Source organism: Pseudophryne corroboree, chromosome 2 (assembly GCF_028390025.1).
Source record: "Pseudophryne corroboree isolate aPseCor3 chromosome 2, aPseCor3.hap2, whole genome shotgun sequence".
Taxonomy (NCBI): domain Eukaryota; kingdom Metazoa; phylum Chordata; class Amphibia; order Anura; family Myobatrachidae; genus Pseudophryne; species Pseudophryne corroboree.
Window position 1 is genome coordinate 818,632,615 of NC_086445.1, and position 12,598 is coordinate 818,645,212.

The 12,598-nt window shown below is 49.3% G+C and overlaps 1 protein-coding gene across 3 annotated transcripts in view; it reads left to right on the top strand.

Moving 5' to 3' along the window:
• Positions 1 to 12,598, top strand: part of ASMTL (acetylserotonin O-methyltransferase like) — a 122,462-nt gene that overhangs the window by 94,702 nt on the left and 15,162 nt on the right. The window lies entirely within an intron of this gene.

The window sequence follows — 12,598 nt, forward strand, 5'->3', positions numbered from 1 at the left end:
TCCCTCCTGCTTCTTGTGCCGCCCTGTCTGTTTACGTGGGCGACTGCCGTGATGTTGTCCCACTGGATCAATACCGGCTGACCTTGAAGCAGAGGTCTTGCTAAGCTTAGAGCATTGTAAATTGCCCTTAGCTCCAGTATATTTATGTGGAGAAAAATCTCCAGACTTAATCACACTCCCTGGAAATTTTTTCCCTGTGTGACTGCTCCCCAGCCTCTCAGGCTGGCCTTCGTGGTCACCAGCATCCAATCCTGAATGCCGAATCTGCGGCCCTCTAGAAGATGAGCACTCTGTAACCACCACAGGAGAGACACCCTTGTCCTGGGAGATAGGGTTATCCGCTGATGCATCTGAAAATGCGATCCGGACCATTTGTCCAGCAGATCCCACTGAAAAGTTCTTGCGTGGAATCTGCCGAATGGAATCGCTTCGTAATAAGCCACCATTTTTCCCAGGACTCTTGTGCAATGATGCACTGACACTTTTCCTGGTTTTAGGAGGTTCCTGACTAGCTCGGATAACTCCCTTGCTTTCTCCTCCGGGAGAAACACCTTTTTCTGGACTGTGTCCAGAACCATCCCTAGGAACAGCAGACGTGTCGTCGGAAACGGCTGCGATTTTGGATATTTAGAATCCACCCGTGCTGTCGTAGAACTACTTGAGATAGTGCTACTCCGACTTCCAACTGTTCTCTGGACCTTGCCCTTATCAGGAGATCGTCCAAGTAAGGGATAATTAAGACGCCTTTTCTTTGAAGAAGAATCATCATTTCGGCCATTACTTTGGTAAAGACCCGGGGTGCCGTGGACAATCCAAACGGCAGCGTCTGAAACTGATAGTGACAGTTCCGTACCACGAACCTGAGGTACCCTTGGTGAGAAGGGCAATTTGGGACATGGAGGTAAGCATCCTTGATGTCCAGGGACACCATATAGTCCCCTTCTTCCTGGTTCGCTATCACTGCTCTGAGTGACTCCATCTTGATTTGAACCTTTGTATGTAAGTGTTCAAAGATTTCCCATTTAGACTAGGTCTCACCGAGCCGTCTGGCTTCAGTACCACAATATAGTGTGGAATAATACCCCTTTCCTTGTTGTAGGAGGGGTACTTTGATTATCACCTGCTGGGAATACAGCTTGTGAATTGTTTCCAATACTGCCTCCCTGTCGGAGGAAGACGTTGGTAAAGCAGACATCAGGAGCCTGCGAGGGGGAGACGTCTCGAATCTCCAGTCTGTACCCCTGGGATACTACTTGTAGGATCCAGGGGTCCACTTGCGAGTGAGCCCACTACGCGCTGAACTCTTGAGACGACCCCCCACCGCACTTGAGTCCGCTTGTACGGCCCCAGCGTCATGCTGAGGACTTGGCAGAAGCTGTGGAGGGCTTCTGTTCCTGGTAATGGGCTGCCTGCTGCAGTCTTCTTCCCTTTCCTCTATCCCTGGGCAGATATGACTGGCCTTTTGCCCGCTTGCCCTTATGGGGACGAAAGGACTGAGGCTGAAAAGACGGTGTCTTTTTCTGCTGAGATGTGATTTGGGGTAAAAAAGGTGGATTTTCCAGCTGTTGCCGAGGCCACCAGGTCCGATGGACCGACCCCAAATAACTCCTCCCCTTTATACGGCAATACTTCCATGTGCCGTTTGGAATCTGCATCACCTGACCACTGTCGTGTCCATAAACATCTTCTGGCAGATATGGACATCGCACTTACTCTTGATGCCAGAGTGCAAATATCCCTCTGTGCATCTCGCATATATAGAAATGCATCCTTTAAATGCTCTATAGTCAATAAAATACTGTCCTTGTCAAGGGTATCAATATTTTCAGTCAGGGAATCCGACCAAGCCACCCCAGCGCTGCACATCCAGGCTGAGGCGATCGCTGGTCGCAGTATAACACCAGTATGTGTGTATATACCTTTTTAGGATATTTTCCAGCCTCTCAGCTAGCTCCTTGAGGGCGGCCCTATCTGGAGACGGTACCGCCACTTGTTTTGATAAGCGTGTGAGCGCCTTATCCACCCTAAAGGGTGTTTCCCAACGCGCCCTAACTTCTGGCGGGAAAGGGTATACCGCCAATAATTTTCTATCGGAGGAAACCCACGCATCATCACACACTTCATTTAATTTATCTGATTCAGGAAAAACTACAGGTAGTTTTTTCACACCCCACATAATACCCTTGTGGTACTTGTAGTATCAGAAATATGTAACACCTCCTTCATTGCCCTTAACATGTAACGTGTGGCCCTAAAGGAAAATACGTTTGTTTCTTCACCGTCGACACTGGAGTCAGTGTCAGTGTCTGTGTCTGTGTCGACCGACTGAGGTAAATGAGCGTTTTACAGCCCCTGACGGTGTTTGAGACGCCTGGACAGGTACTAATTTGTTTGCCGGCCGTCTCATGTCGTCAACCGACCTTGCAGCGTGTTGACATTATCACGTAATTCCTTAAATAAGCCATCCATTCCGGTGTCGACTCCCTAGAGAGTGACATCACCATTTCAGGCAATTGCTCCGCCTCCTCACCAACATCGTCCTCATACATGTCGACACACACGTACCGACACACAGCACACACACAGGGAATGCTCTGATAGAGGACAGGACCCCACTAGCCCTTTGGGGAGACAGAGGGAGAGTTTGCCAGCACACACCAAAAACGCTATAATTATACAGGGACAACCTTTATATAAGTGTTTTTCCCTTATAGCATTTTAATATATATATATACATATCGCCAAATAAGTGCCCCCCCTCTCTGTTTTAACCCTGTTTCTGTAGTGCAGTGCAGGGGAGAGCCTGGGAGCCTTCCCACCAGCATTTCTGTGAGGGAAAATGGCGCTGTGTGCTGAGGAGAATAGGCCCCGCCCCCTTTTCGGCGGGCTTCTTCTCCCGTTTTTCTGAGACCTGGCAGGGGTTAAATACATCCATATAGCCCCCAGGGGCTATATGTGATGTATTTTTAGCCAGAATAAGGTACTATCATTGCTGCCCAGGGCGCCCCCCCCCAGCGCCCTGCACCCTCAGTGACCGCTGCTATGAAGTGTGCTGACAACAATGGCGCACAGCTGCAGTGCTGTGCGCTACCTTATGAAGACTGAAGAGTCTTCTGCCGCCGTTTCTGGACCTTCACTTTTCGGCATCTGCAAGGGGGGTCGGCGGCGAGGCTCCGGGACGAACCCCAGGGTGAGACCTGTGTTCCGACTCCCTCTGGAGCTAATGGTGTCCAGTAGCCTAAGAAGCCAATCCATCCTGCACGCAGGTGAGTTCACTTCTCTCCCCTAAGTCCCTCGTAGCAGTGAGCCTGTTGCCAGCAGGACTCACTGAAAATAAAAAAACTAACAAACTTTTACTCTAAGCAGCTCTTTAGGAGAGCCACCTAGATTGCACCCTTCTCGGCCGGGCACAAAAATCTAACTGAGGCTTGGAGGAGGGTCATAGGGGGAGGAGCCAGTGCACACCACCTGATCCTAAAGCTTTTACTTTTGTGCCCTGTCTCCTGCGGAGCCGCTAATCCCCATGGTCCTGACGGAGTCCCCAGCATCCACTTAGGACGTCAGAGAAAATATTGTATTAAATGACCTTCAGGCTGTGTGTATAAGGTGTATATGAAACATAAATAAATTGTGTGAATGTACACACACTTTGTTTAATGCACAAAGTTAGAAAAATTGTTGGCTAAAATTACCTTCAGGCTGTGTGTATAAGGTGTAAATGAATTATAAATGCATTCTGTGCTTAGATTTAGGTCCCATCACCATGATATCTCATTATGGTATGCAATTATTCAGAAATACAGAAAAATCCGATATCCAAAATACGTCTGGTCCCAAGCATTTTGGATAAGGGATACTCAACCTGTACTTCATAGTTAGCTTACATATAAGCGTCGAGACAAAAAAGTGGTTACTTTAGACAATACTGTAGTATCTCATCTCTAATTGCAATTATTGCTAAATAGTTAATTTAGTTGAGTTATGTGCAGATAAATATATCTAATTAAAAAAAAAACGTAAAGACCTAAAAGCACAGCATCATCTCTTCAATTATAAATGGAGTAAAACTTTTTATTTTATGACCTGTAGCGTAAGAATAGCAAGAGGACATTGCTGTTCAGCTAAAGGAAGCAAACAAGATGGAGGGTCTGTTACTGTGAGGAATGCAATGTTAAATAATTTGCGCTGTATGACACGTGTGACTATAAGTAATGCAGTGTGGATAGCAAGGATGTAAATACTTGATTTGCTTTGTATGGCAAAAAAGGTACGACATAAATGTTGTGAACGATGGCATAAAGTAATACTCATCATATAGATCACTTCACCCAGTATAATAGTCGAATACCCACTATATGCATGTGACTATCATAATATTGCCCACCATACCTGACACACCATTTTATCTTGGCCACCATGTACAGCCTATGCCTATCAAACCTTTCCTTCCCTGTCTTTTGATAGTCTTTGATGTTCTCCTGATTAGATAGATTGGCGATGCCTTAATAGTGGAGAGAGACAATACATATGAAGCCACAGGGGTTCCATATTGAAACTGCTTCAGCTGCTATTTGTACAAAATCAGATTCAGTTATAGGGGTGAGTGAAGCCAGATCAGTAAATGGGTTGTTTGGCTTCATTTTGACTACATGGTGAAGGCTGCAGGGTTTTCCTAGCAGGCCAGTCATCTTGTCGCCTATGAGTAGGATCATCCCTTTTCTCTGACGTCCTAGTGGATGCTGGGGACTCCGTCAGGACCATGGGGAATAGCGGCTCCGCAGGAGACAGGGCACAAAATTTAAAAGTTTGACCACTAGGTGGTGTGTACTGGCTCCTCCTCCTATGACCCTCCTCCAAGCCGCAGTTAGGTTTTTTTGCCCGTCCGAGCAGGGTGCAATCTAGGTGGCTCTCATAAAGAGCTGCTTAGAGTAAAAGTTTTGATAGTTTTATTATTTTCAGTGAGTCCTGCTGGCAACAGGCTCACTGCAACGAGGGACCTAGGGGAGAAGAAGTGAACTCACCTGCGTGCAGGATGGATTTGCTTCTTAGACTACTGGACACTAGCTCCAGAGGGACGATCACAGGTACAGCCTGGATGGGTCACCGGAGCCGCGCCGCCGACCCCCTTGCAGATGCCGAAGTAAGAAGAGGTCCAGAAACCGGCGGCTGAAGGCTTTTCAGTCTTCATGAGGTAGCGCACAGCACTGCAGCTGTGCGCCATTGCGCTCAGGCACACTTCACACCGGCGGTCACTGAGGGTGCAGGGCGCTGGGGGGGGCGCCCTGGGCAGCAATGTTAATACCTTTCTGGCTAAAAAGAATACATCACATATAGTCCATGAGGCTATATGGATGTATTTCACCCCTGCCAGGTCTCAGAAAAACCGGGAGAAGAGCCCGCCGGAATAGGGGGCGGGGCCTATCTCCTCAGCACACAGCGCCATTTTCCTACACAGCTCCGCTGCTAGGAAGGCTCCCAGGCTCTCCCCTGCACTGCACTACAGAAACAGGGTAAAAAACAGAGAGGGGGGGCATTTTTTGGCGATATTATATATATTTAAGCAGCTATAAGGAAACAACACTTATATAAGGTTGTTCCTATATAATTATAGCGCTTTGGTGTGTGCTGGCAAACTCTCCCTCTGTCTCCCCAAAGGGCTAGTGGGGTCCTGTCTTCTATCAGAGCATTCCCTGTGTGTCTGCTGTGTGTCGGTACGTGTGTGTCGACATGTATGAGGACGATGTTGGTGTGGAGGCGGAGCAATTGCCGGTAATGGTGATGTCACCCCCTAGGGAGTCGACACCGGAATGGATGGCTTTGTTTATGGAATTACGTGATAATGTCAGCACGCTGCAAAAGTCGGTTGACGACATGAGACGACCGGCAAACCAGTTAGTACCTGTACAGGCGTCTCAAACACCGTCAGGGGCTGTAAAACGCCCTTTGCCTCAGTCGGTCGACACAGACCCAGACACGGACACCGAATCTAGTGTCGACGGTGAAGAAACGAACGTATTTTCCAGTAGGGCCACACGTTATATGATCACGGCAATGAAAGAGGCTTTGCATATCTCTGATACTGCAAGTACCACAAAAAGGGGTATTATGTGGGGTCTGAAAAAACTACCTGTAGTTTTTCCTGAATCAGAGGAATTGAATGACGTGTGTGATGAAGCGTGGGTTACCCCTGATAAAAAACTGCTAATTTCAAAGAAGTTATTGGCGTTATACCCTTTCCCGCCAGAGGTTAGGGCGCGCTGGGAAACACCCCCTAGGGTGGACAAGGCGCTCACACGTTTATCCAAACAAGTGGCGTTACCGTCTCCTGATACGGCCGCCCTCAAGGATCCAGCTGATAGGAGGCTGGAAAATACTCTAAAAAGTATATACACACATACTGGTGTTATACTGCGACCAGCAATCGCCTCAGCCTGGATGTGCAGTGCTGGGGTGGCTTGGTCGGATTCCCTGACTGAAAATATTGATACCCTGGATAGGGACAGTATTTTATTGACTATAGAGCAATTAAAGGATGCATTCCTTTATATGCGAGATGCACAGAGGGATATCTGCACTCTGGCATCAAGAGTAAGTGCGATGTCCATATCTGCCAGAAGAAGTCTATGGACACGACAGTGGTCAGGCGATGCGGATTCCAAACGGCATATGGAAGTATTGCCGTATAAAGGGGAGGAATTATTTGGGGTCGGTCTATCGGATTTGGTAGCCACGGCAACAGCCGGGAAGTCCACCTTTTTACCTCAAGTCCCCTCCCAGCAGAAAAAGACGCAGTCTTTTCAGCCGCAGTCCTTTTCGTTCCTATAAGAACAAGCGAGCAAAAGGACATTCATATTTGCCCCGAGGCAAAGGAAAGGGTAAGAGACTGCAGCAAGCAGCCCCTTCCCAGGAGCAGAAGTCCTCCCCGGCTTCTGCAAAGGCCTCAGCATGACGCTGGGACCTTACAAGCGGACTCAGGGGCGGTGGGGGGTCGCCTCAAGAATTTCAGCGCACAGTGGGCTCACTCGCAGGTAGACCCCTGGATCCTGCAGGTAGTATCTCAGGGTTACAGGTTGGAATTCGTGAAAGTCTCCCCCTCGCCGGTTCCTAAAATCTGCTTTGCCAACGTCTCCCTCAGACAGGGCGACGGTATTGGAAGCCATTCACAAGCTGTATTCTCAGCAGGTGATAATCAAGGTACCCCTTCTACAACAGGGAAAGGGGTATTACTCCACGCTATTGGTGGTACCGAAGCCGGACGGCTCGGTAAGACCTATTCTAAATCTGAAATCTCTGAACCTGTACATACAAAAATTCAAGTTCAAGATGGAGTCACTCAGAGCAGTGATAGCGAATCTGGAAGAAGGGGATTTTATGGTGTCCTTGGACATCAAGGATGCTTACCTTCATGTCCCAATTTGCCCTTCACACCAAGGGTACCTCAGGTTCGTGGTACAAAACTGTCATTATCAGTTTCAGACGCTGCCGTTTGGATTGTCCACGGCACCCAGGGTCTTTACCAAGGTAATGGCCGAAATGATGATCCTTCTTCGAAGTGAAGGCGTATTAATTATCCCTTACTTGGACGATCTCCTGATAAGGGCAAGATCCAGAGAACAGCTGGAGGTCGGAGTAGCACTAACTCAAGTAGTGCTCCAACAGCACGGGTGGATTCTGAATTTTCCAAAATCCCAACTGATCCCGACGACACGTCTGCTGTTCCTAGGGATGATTCTGGACACTGTTCAGAAAAAGGTATTTCTTCCGGAGGAGAAAGCCAGGGAGTTATCCGAACTCGTCAGGAACCTCCTAAAACCAGGGACAGTGTCTGTGCATCAATGCACAAGAGTCCTGGGAAAAATGGTGGCTTCTTACGAAGCGATTCCATTCGGCAGATTCCATGCACGAATTTTTCAGTGGGATCTGCTAGACAAATGGTCCGGATCGCATCTGCAGATGCATCAGCGGATAAAATTGTCGACAAGGACAAGGGCCTCGCTGCTATGGTGGTTGCAGAGTGCTCATCTGTTAGAGGGCCGCAGATTCGGCATACAGAACTGGGTCCTAGTGACCACGGATGCCAGCCTGAGAGGCTGGGGAGCGGTCACACAAGGAAGAAACTTCCAGGGCGTGTGGTCAAGCCTGGAAACGTCTCTTCACATAAATATACTGGAACTAAGAGCAATCTACAATGCTCTAAGCCTGGCAAAACCTCTGCTTCAGGGTCAGCCGGTGTTGATCCAGTCGGACAACATCACGACAGTCGCCCACGTAAACAGACAGGGCGGCACAAGAAGCAGGAGGGCAATGGCAGAAGCTGCAAGGATTCTTCGCTGGGCGGAAAATCATGTGATAGCACTGTCAGCAGTGTTCATCCCGGGAGTGGACAACTGGGAAGCAGACTTCCTCAGCAGACACGATCTTCACCCGGGAGAGTGGGGACTTCATCCAGAAGTCTTCCACATGATTGTAGTCCATTGGAAAGACCAATGGTGGACATGATGGCGTCCCGCCTCAACAAAAAACTGGACAGGTATTGCGCCAGGTCAAGAGACCCTCAGGCAATAGCTGTGGACGCTCTGGTAACACCATGGGTGTACCAGTCAGTGTATGTGTTCCCTCCTCTGCCTCTCATACCCAAGGTACTGAGAATTATACGGCAAAGGGGAGTAAGAACGATACTAGTGGCTCCGGACTGGCCAAGAAGGACTTGGTACCCGGAACTTCAGGAGATGCTCACGGAAGATCTGTGGCCTCTACCTCTAAGAAGGGATCTGCTTCAGCAGGGACCGTGGCTATTCCAAGACTTACCGCGGCTGCGTTTGACGGCATGGCGGTTGAACGCCGGATCCTAAGGGAAAAAGGCATTCCGGAAGAGGTCATCCCTACCCTGGTCAAAGCCAGGAAGGAGGTGACTGCACAACATTATCACCTCATTTGGAGAAAATATGTTGCATGGTGTGAGGCCAGGAAGGCCCCGACAGAGTACTACATATACAGCCCCCGGTTGTGCCCCCAGTGGCACCGTGGGATCTCAATGTAGTTTTGGATTTTCTCAAATCCCATTGGTTTGAGCCACTCAAATCGGTAGATTTGAAATATCTTACATGGAAAGTAACCATGCTACTGGCCCTGGCTTCAGCCAGGAGAGTGTCGGAATTGGCGGCTTTATCGTAGAAAGGCCCATATCTGATTTTCCATTCGGACAGGGCAGAATTGAGGACGCGTCCTCATTTTCTGCCTAAGGTGGTATCAGCGTTTCACCTGAACCAGCCTATTGTGGTGCCTGCGGCTACTAGCGATTTGGAGGATTCCAAGTTGCTGGACGTTGTCAGAGCATTGAAAATATATATTTCAAGGACGGCTGGAGTCAGAAAATCTGACTCGCTGTTTATACTGTATGCACCCAACAAGCTGGGTGCTCCTGCTTCTAAGCAGACGATTGCTCGTTGGATTTGTAGCACAATTCAACTGGCACATTCTGTGGCAGGCCTGCCACAGCCTAAATCTGTCAATGCCCACTCCACAAGGAAGGTGGGCTCATCTTGGGCGGCTGCCCGAGGGGTCTCGGCATTACAACTCTGCCGAGCAGCTACGTGGTCAGGGGAGAACACGTTTGTAAAATTCTACAAATTTGATACCCTGGCTAAGGAGGACCTGGAGTTCTCTCATTCGGTGCTGCAGAGTCATCCGCACTCTCCCGCCCGTTTGGGAGCTTTGGTATAATCCCCATGGTCCTGACAGAGTCCCCAGCATCCACTAGGACGTCAGAGAAAAGAATTTACTCACCGGTAATTCTATTTCTCGTAGTCCGTAGTGGATGCTGGGCGCCCATCCCAAGTGCGGATTGTCTGCAATACTTGTACATAGTTATTGTTACAAAAAAATCGGGTTGTTTATTGTTGTGAGCCATCTTTTCAGAGGCTCCTACGTTATCATACTGTTAACTGGGTTCAGATCACAAGTTGTACGGTGTGATTGGTGTGGCTGGTATGAGTCTTACCCGGGATTCAAAATCCTTCCTTATTGTGTACGCTCGTCCGGGCACAGTATCCTAACTGAGGCTTGGAGAAGGGTCATAGGGGGAGGAGCCAGTACACACCACCTAGTGGTCAAACTTTTAAATTTTGTGCCCTGTCTCCTGCGGAGCCGCTATTCCCCATGGTCCTGACAGAGTCCCCAGCATCCACTACGGACTACGAGAAATAGAATTACCGGTGAGTAAATTCTTATTTTTATATCTCTTCAGAAAAGCATGATATAAACGTGTATTAGTGATTTGCATTTCTATTTCTACAAAAAACCTTTAGGGGTATATGCAATTCACGGCGAATCGCGGCAAATTATCGCCGTTTTTTTAATTCGACACAATTCGACAGGTGAATTCCGGCAGGTGGCTGCCGGAATTCACCATATTCAATGAAAAACGGATTCGACATTCCCGCGGGCGAAAAAAGGCAGATTTGCCGGATTTTGCCGCGATTTTAAAAAACGGGAAAAAATGGCGTGGGGTCCCCCCTCCAAAGCATAACCAGCCTCGGGCTCTTCGAGCTGGTCCTGGTTCTAAAAATGTGGGGAAAAATTTGACAGATGATCCCCCGTATTTTTAAAACCAGCACCGGGCTCTGCGCCTGGTGCTGGTGCAAAAAATACGGGGGACAAAAAGAGTAGGGGTCCCCCGTATTTTTCACACCAGCATCGGGCTCCACTAGCTGGACAGATAATGCCACAGCCGGGGGTCACTTTTATACAGTGCCCTGCGGCCGTGGCATTAAATATCCAACTAGTCACCCCTGGCCGGGGTACCCTGGGGGAGTGGGGACCCCTTCAATCAAGGGGTCCCCCCCCCCAGCCACCCAAGGGCCAGGGGTGAAGCCCGAGGCTGTCCCCCCCCCATCCAATGGCTGCGGATGGGAGGCTGATAGCCTTGAGAAAAATGACAAGAATATTGTTTTTTTCCAGTAGTACTACAAGTCCCAGCAAGCCTCCCCCGCAAGCTGGTACTTGGAGAACCACAAGTACCAGCATGCGGGAGAAAAACGGGCCGCTGGTCGCTGGTACCTGTAGTAGTACTACTGGGAAAAAAATACCCAAATAAAAACAGGACACACACACCGTGACTTGTACAACTTTATTACATACTGCCGACACACACATACTTACCTATGTTGACACGAAGCAGTCAGTCCTCTTCTCCAAGTAGAATCCACGGATACCTGAAAATAAAAGATAATTATACTCACCTTCCAGCGTCCAGAGATACATCCACGTCCAGAAAATAATCCAGGTACTTGGCAAAAAAACAAAACGCAATGACCCGATCCTGCGGACTGAAAGGGGTCACATATTCACACATGAGACCCCTTTCCCCGAATGTGCCGGGACACCACGTGACTCCTGTCACTGAGGTCCCTTCAGCCAATCAGGAAGCGCTACTACGTGGCGCTCACCTGGTTGGCTGTGCGCTGTCTGTGCTGTGACAGCGCATCGCAAAGCCTCTCCATTATATTCAATGGTGGGAACTTTGCCGTCAGCGGGGGGGTTACCCGCGGTCAGCCGCTGACCGGCGGGTGACCCCACCGCTAGCCGCAAAGTTCCCACCATTGGAAGTAATGGAGAGGCTTTGCGATGCGCTGTCAGCTCAGACGCGCACAGAGCCAATCAGCAGAGTGCAAGGACGTTGCACTCGCTGATTGGCTGAAGAGACCTTTCTGTGACAGCTGTCACATATAGGTCTCTGCATTCGGGGAAAGGGGTCTCATGTGTGAATATGGGACCCCTTTCAGTCCGCTGGCACGGGTATTTGCGTTTTGTTTTTTAGCCAAGTACCTGGATTATTTTCTGGACGTGGATGTATCTCTGGACGCTGGAAGGTGAGTATAATTATCTTTTATTTTCAGGTATCCGTGGATTCTACTTGGAGAAGAGGACCGACTGCTTCGTGTCAACATAGGTAAGTTTGTGTGTGTCGGCAGTATGTAATAAAGTTGTACAAGTCACGGTGTGTGTGTCCTGTTTTTTTATTTGGGTATTTTTTTTTCAGTAGTACTACAGGTACCAGCGGGCCCGTTTTTCTCCCGCATGCTGGTACTTGTGGTTCTCCAAGTACCAGCTTGCGGGGGAGGCTTGCTGGGACTTGTAGTACTACTGGAAAAAACAATATTCTTGTCATTTTTCTCAAGGCTATCAGCCTCCCATCCGCAGCCATTGGATGGGGGGGACAGCCTCGGGCTTCACCCCTGGCCCTTGGGTGGCTGGGGGGGACGACGACCCCTTGATTGAAGGGGTCCCCACTCCCCCAGGGTACCCCGGCCAGGGGTGACTAGTTGGATATTTAATGCCACGGCCACAGGGCACTGTATAAAAGTGACCCCCGGCTGTGGCATTATCTGTCCAGCTAGTGGAGCCTGATGCTGGTGTGAAAAATACGGGGGACCCCTACTCGTTTTGTCCCCCGTATTTTTTGCACCAGCACCAGGCGCAGAGCCCGGTGCTGGTTTTAAAAATACGGGGGATCCTCTGTCAAATTTCCCCCCGCATTTTTAGAACCAGGACCAGCTCGAAGAGCCCGAGGCTGGTTATGCTTTGGAGGGGGGACCCC